This window comes from Vitis riparia, chromosome 10, assembly GCF_004353265.1.
Source record: "Vitis riparia cultivar Riparia Gloire de Montpellier isolate 1030 chromosome 10, EGFV_Vit.rip_1.0, whole genome shotgun sequence".
NCBI classification, from domain to species: Eukaryota; Viridiplantae; Streptophyta; class Magnoliopsida; order Vitales; family Vitaceae; genus Vitis; species Vitis riparia.
In genome coordinates this window covers 21,427,367-21,433,887 of record NC_048440.1, presented here as the reverse complement: position 1 = coordinate 21,433,887, position 6,521 = coordinate 21,427,367, and the positions used below count along the sequence as shown (strand labels likewise).

Below are 6,521 nucleotides of genomic sequence, written 5' to 3'. Positions count from 1 at the left end.
GGGTGTGTTTAGGGTTTCTGTTGCCCCCCTGCGCCTTTTGTGGGCCATCGATTCTTCTTTGGGGTAGAGTCAAGGGTTGGGATGGGGATGCTGATGATGTTAGGTTTTCTGAGCGTTTTTTTGCCGTTAGGGTTGTGGGACCGGGTGCTTGTTTTTTGACTGTTGGAATTCTGCCATGCAGGTTCTGTTTCAGCCTCATTCTCAAAAATGTCTACGAACAAGGAAGCTACTTCGTCTAGCTCGTCCAGACAGAGCGACGAAGATGCGTCCGGAGATGCTTACGCGGAGAAATCCGTGGACAAGCTGAATGTGAGGGAGTTTCGTGAACGCTTCTGCATCCCGAATGGAGTGTCCGTTCAGCTTGTGGACGGAGATGCTGTGTCGACTGGGAAATCTGAGGACAATGTCATCTTCTTCACCAATGAGCAATTCAATGCTGGGGTCCGATTCCTCCTCCTATTGTTGTTCAAAGAATTTCTCTACTTCACCCAGATTCCCCCGGCTTACATCCATCCCAACATGGTCCAGGTGCTAATGGGGTGTAGCATTCCGAGCATGCTGTTTAACCTGGACCTTTCACTACTGGAGGTTCTCTTCATCTACTCCATCAAGAAGGGGAAAAATGATATCTATAGTTTTGTCGCCAGCCTTCCATCCCTTCAGTTGGTGACCAACCTTCCTGACTCGACCAAAGGGGCCGCTAAAGGACATGTGCTGGTCAAGGGCCTATGGGCGGGTTTGACGGTGCATCCGAATATGTAGTTCGCTTCCAACCAGTCATTGAAGGTCCCGGGTATGAATAAGTTACTCCCTATCTTTCCGCGGTTGCGAGTTAGGTCAGCATTGTTAGGTGGCTGACATGTTTTATTCTTTTGGGTGCAGACAAGGATAGAAGGGGGAAGTTGGTAGAATGGGTGGAGAAAGCTTTGTTCGACTGGTTGAACAGGCTTTTTGAGATTGCGGCGGACGAGAGGAGCTGTGAAAAGCTTCTCTTCTGGCAAAATCTCCGCTCGGTTACCCAAGAGACCCAGCCGTACGTACTCAACATACTCCCGAGGCGACTGCCCAAAAAGGTGGTGAGCGGAGAACACTTTGTTCTCAAAGATCTCCTATTCTACCCGGAGGTGCGAAAGGCAAACGCCTAGGCACGCAAAGCAGTCCTCAACGAACGGGAGGAAAGAAGGCAAGAGGGGACTTTGCGGAAGGCCTCTGGTGATAAACGCTTCGCGCCCACTCTTCTCGCTGGCGTCCCAGCGAGAAAGAAGAAGAAGGTTCCCTCAAAGGGAAAAGCAATAAAACTTCCAACTCCCCCAAAGGAAGCAGCAATAAAATCTTCAGGTCCCATAAAGGGAATAGTAATAAGATCTCCAGCTCCCTCCGGCTTGCCCTCCGTTTCAAGCAGCTCTGCACATATCGCGGGTATAAACGGATCGGGGCCTTCAATGCCAGCGACTAAACGGCTGGCTCTTATGGCTGAGAAAGCAACCTCAGTGAATCAACCCGGCTCTCCCCATCCGGACGCGGATGTAGTCGGGGCCTCTTGTACTGAAACGTTGCCTCATACGACGCCTTCAATGGAAGAAACGGGGGCTGAAAGTCAGGGTTTGCCTCATTGCGAGCCAAACTCCCTTGCACTTGTACCGGTGAAGGGGCCAGCTATAAGGAGGTCTCATCCGGCCCGCGACTTAAAGTCTGGCCTCATCGGGCGGCTTCAGGATCGTCTTCTGGAAACCATCGAAGTTAGTTGCTCATCCGCCCAGGAGGATCATCCGGAGGGGAGTGAGACAGAGATGACAGAAGAGAACCCAACCGACCCAGTGCTAGTCCCGGATGAAGGTTCACCCGAAGAGATCCAGCCGGCCGTGAATGATGGGGGCCCGGATCCGGGGGAGGAGTCACACCCTACCGCCTCGTCAGAGGGAAGTCCAGTTGATGATGCGGCTTGCATCTCCGCTACCCCTTTCAGCTATGCGGAGCTGGGAGAGATGCTGAAACGGATTCCACCCGGCATAGATGTTGCTCTGCCTTCAGCGAAAATGTTTGAGGCGGTGGAAACGATATAGCTTACTCCTCGTGATTTTGCTTGCCATACTGGCGTGTTTTTCACATGGGTTGTAATTGCACTTCTTGTTGTGGGTTTTTCTGCAGCTAGTGAGCGGTATTTGCGGCATGGTTCAACAATGCGATTTTTTTTCAGACTTGTTGCGGACTGCCGATTATATGAAGGCCTTCGTCTCCCAGGGCATGAACAATGAAGAGGAACTGCGCTTGAGATTGGAGTGGGCCAAAGCCAGCTTATCCGCTACCCGGAGAGCCTCTGAAGAGAGTGTCGAAGCTTTGAAAAGGTCCCAGGAGGACAACGAGGCTCTCCGGATGGAGCTAGCAAAGGCGAAGAGTCGGGAGGAATCTACAGACGTCCGACTGCATGAGGCGGAGGGAGAGATGGCCCAGTTGAGGGGGGAAGTGAGACAACTCCGGACAAAGGTGTCAATCGAGAAAAAACAGAAAGAAGAATTGCAGTTGCGTTTATCAGCGCAAAAAGAAGAGTTGGAGGCTGAGTTTGCTGCGCAACGGGAGAAACTCGAGACGGAATACCAGAAGCAGATAGACGAGATGTATTTCTTCGGCTACCGTTGCTGCATGAAGAAGCATGGTATCAAACGGGACGTCCCTTCGATTCCCCCGGGTGAGGAGGACAAGCTGCGCGGCAAGCCTCCCCAATGAGAGCTTTTCTTTTTGTAATTTTTAGTGCTATTTTCTCCCTGTATTAGTAGTCCGGAGAACCCTCTTGTATATAATTTTTACAAGTATTAATAAAACATACTCATTCACATTGTACTTCTATCTTTCTTTCATTGGTAATACTGCTTTAAATTGGATACATTCCATGGTCGGGGCAATGGGGTTCCGTCTAGCTTCTGTAGATGATAGGCTCCACTTTCACTTGTCTTAGATACTATATAGGGGCCTTCCCAGTTGGCTTGAAACTTTCCTACTCCTATCTCAATAATATTTTCGAAAACCTTTCTAAGGACTAGCGTACCACTTTTAAAGCTCTTAGGCCTTGCCTTGCGATTGTAGTGAGCGGCTGCTCTTTGTTGATAGTCAACCATCCAGATGGATGCAGTTTCTCTTACTTCGTCTGTCCAGTCCAAATTTTTCCCTAATTCCACATTCGCATCATTCTGTTGTCTTGCCTCGGTACGAATAGTAGGTAGCCCTATTTCAGTAGGAATGACTGCGTCCATACCATATGCGAGGGCAAAAGGAGTGTTTCCTATTGGACATTTGGGTGTGGTTCGATAAGCCCACAGGACGTCGGGTAGCTCCTTCACCCACTTTCCTTTGGCTTGCTCGAGCCTCTTCTTTAAGGCAGTTATTAGGGTCTTGTTTGTGGCCTCTGCTTGCCCATTGCTTTGAGGATAACGCGGTGTGGAGTATGAATTCATGATGTTTAGTTCCGAACAGAAATTCCGGAAAGTTTTGCTATCAAACTGTGGACTGTTGTCGGCTATAATGGTTTGAGGGATTTCAAAGCGGCATATGATGTTCTTCCATACGAACTTGGTGACATCTTTGTCTTTGATGCTAGCGTATGCTTTAGCTTCCACCCATTTACTAAAGTAATTTGTGGCGACGAGCAGGAACTTCTTCTGGGCGACTGCGGCTGGTAAGAGTCCTACTATGTCCATGCCCCACTGCGCGAAGGGTCAAGGGCCTGAAATTGGTTTCAATGTCTCTGACGGCACATGTGATATGGGAGCATGCCTTTGACACTTGTCACATTTTTTGACATAGGTTGTCGTATCTTTTTTCATTGTGGGCCAGTAATACCCTTGTGAATGGGCCCTATGAGCCAGAGATCGACCGTCGGAATGGTTCCCACATACCCCCTTGGGCGAGAGGCAGCGGAACAGAACAACACTAATTGCCCACTCCGATACAACCAGATACATATATAATTTTTCTTCGCGGGGGGGGGGGGGGGGGGGGGGGTGTGCTGAGAATGGGCGGTTGCATGAGGCAATATTTAATTTTTTCAAAAGCGCTCTAACAGCTGTCCGTCCATCCGCTTGCTCTAGCCTTTCGTATTGCCAAGAAAAAGGGTCGTAGTTCATCAGTGAAGTGGGTTATAAAGCGTCCTAACGTGACGAGCTTGCCCATGAGGCGCTGTAATTCCTTTTTGCTCCTAGGGGGTGGTGTTTCCATGACTGCCTTAACTTGATCCGGGCTAACCTTTATCCCCCTTTGGCTGACCATAAATCCCAGGAATTTGTCAGCACTTACGCCAAATGCGCATTTAGAGGATTCAACTTCATGTCATACTTACTTAAGAGATGGAAGACTTCTTGCAAGTGGAGTGTATGTTCCTCTCGGGTTTTGCTTTTGACCATGATGTCATCAATATATACCTCCACTTTGAGACCAACCAGAGGTTTGAAGATCTTCGTCATCAGTCTCTGATAAGTGGCGTCAGCGTTTTTGAGTCCAAACGGCATGACTTTGTAACAGTAAAGACCGTGTGGCGTTATGAAGGCTGTCTTTTCTTCGTCAGCCGTGGACATGGGGATTTGGTGGTATCCGGAGAAGGCGTCCAAGAAGGAGAGCATCCCTTGCCTAGCAGTGGAATCCACAATTTGATCTATCCGTGGCAAAGGGAAACTGTCTTTTGGGCATGCATTATTGAGGTTGGTGTAATCAACGCAAACCCTTCATTTGCCTTCTTTTTTGGGTACCACCACTACATTTGCCAACCAGTCTGGATATTCCACTTCTCTGATGAATCCGGCTTCCAGCAACTTGTCAATTTCATCCCGGATAATCTTTTGCCTGTCCGGGTGAAAACGTCTAACTCTCTGTCGGACGGGTCTTGCTGTTGGCAAGATGTTAAGCCTATGAGAGACGATTGAGGGATGAATTCCCTTCATATCAGAATGCGCCCATGCGAAGACGTCATGATTTTGTCGAAGGGCGTTTTGAAAGTTCCGGGTCTCTTCAGGCATCAAAAGGGAACTGATATATGTAAGGTGAGTACCTTCTTCTGAAATTTGGATTGTCTGCAAGGGATCCGCTACCGGAGGATCTTTGTCCGCTGGACACAGTGATTGCTATTGGTCAAGTGCATGGGTGGACTCAGGAAGGGGTTTATCCTCCTGGCTGGTCCCTACTTCTCGTGCTATCTAGTAGCATTGGCGAGCGGCTAACTGGTTGTTGTATAGGTCAATTTGCCCATCTTTGGTAAGGAAGCTTACCATTTGATGATACGTAGAGGGGATGGCTTTCATGTAGTGCAACCATGTGCGCCCCAAGATGACATTGAAGGGTGATAAATCTTGTACCACCGAAAATTGTATGTTGAGAGTGACTGGGGCAGCTTGGACCGGCAGTACAATATCTCCCAAGGAAGTAGTTGACGCCCCATTGAATCCGAACAAGATTAGCCCAGGGTTTTCGAGACCTGTGAGACTGCGTCCCATGTGGCTAATGACCGATGCTTGTACAAGATCGGTCAAGCTGCCCAGGTCAACTAAGATGCGTCTCACGTCAAAGTCTCATATTTCCAGGGACAGAATGAGGGCGTCGCGGTACGGTTGCAATATCCGTGTGGGGTCTATTGGTGGGAAAATGATTGTCCCATCTATGGGGCGAGGGCCCCCCCCAGTTATCCCGGGCCGGATGGAGTTGACACGCTCACGCACCAATGCTGACCGCAACAATCTCTGTCTCTTTCGTTTGGAGTCGTGTTCCTCGTCTGATGGGCCTCCGTTGATATAATTTATAATGGCTTTGGGGGCGGCTGGAGCCTTGGGGGTTCCAGAGTTGTGATTTCGGGAAGCGTCTCTACCTCTGGCATCTGAGTGGAGATATTGCTTCAAATGTCTCGCCTTTATTAGCCTTTCGACCAAATAATGGAGGCTCCTGCACGTCTCCGTTGTGTGACCATGGTCCTTATGGTAGACACATTTTTTACTATGATCCCTTTTAGATGGGTCCGTTCCGAGGGGTCTAGGCCACCTGAAGTCGGACATGTCTTGGATCATAGGGAGAAAATTCTCATAGGATATGGAAAGGGGTGTGAAGGACGGCATTTCCAGGCGACTTGGCCTTTTCTGCCTTCGATCGGATGGCCTTGGCCGGTCCAGAAGTTTGACACTTCTTTCTGCACCATTTCTGGATGCCTGTCTGGCAACCAAGATTTGCTGGGTGGCTACTCGCACGTCATCTTCGAGCATTGAGTATTTGCTTGCACGCCGGAATAAGTCGTCCATCGTCGTAGGAGGCTTCTTAGTGAGTGATTCGAAAAATGGGGTGCCTGGACAGATGCTTCACTTGAAGATCTGCAGGACAACATTCATGCTGTAAGCCTCTATCTGTAGCACGACCTGACCAAACCACTTCACGAACTCCCTCAAGGACTCGTTATCCTGCATCTTTATGTTTTGCAGAGTGCTGATGTTCTGCTTATGCCGAGCGGAGCATTAGTATTGTCCCACAAAGGCTTCCGACAGGTCCCTGAAATT

General features: G+C 49.3%; 1 pseudogene; it reads right to left on the bottom strand.

Moving 5' to 3' along the window:
• Positions 1-5,108: 5,108 nt before the first annotated feature.
• LOC117923229 lies at positions 5,109-6,269 on the bottom strand (annotated as a pseudogene).
• Positions 6,270-6,521: the final 252 nt, after the last annotated feature.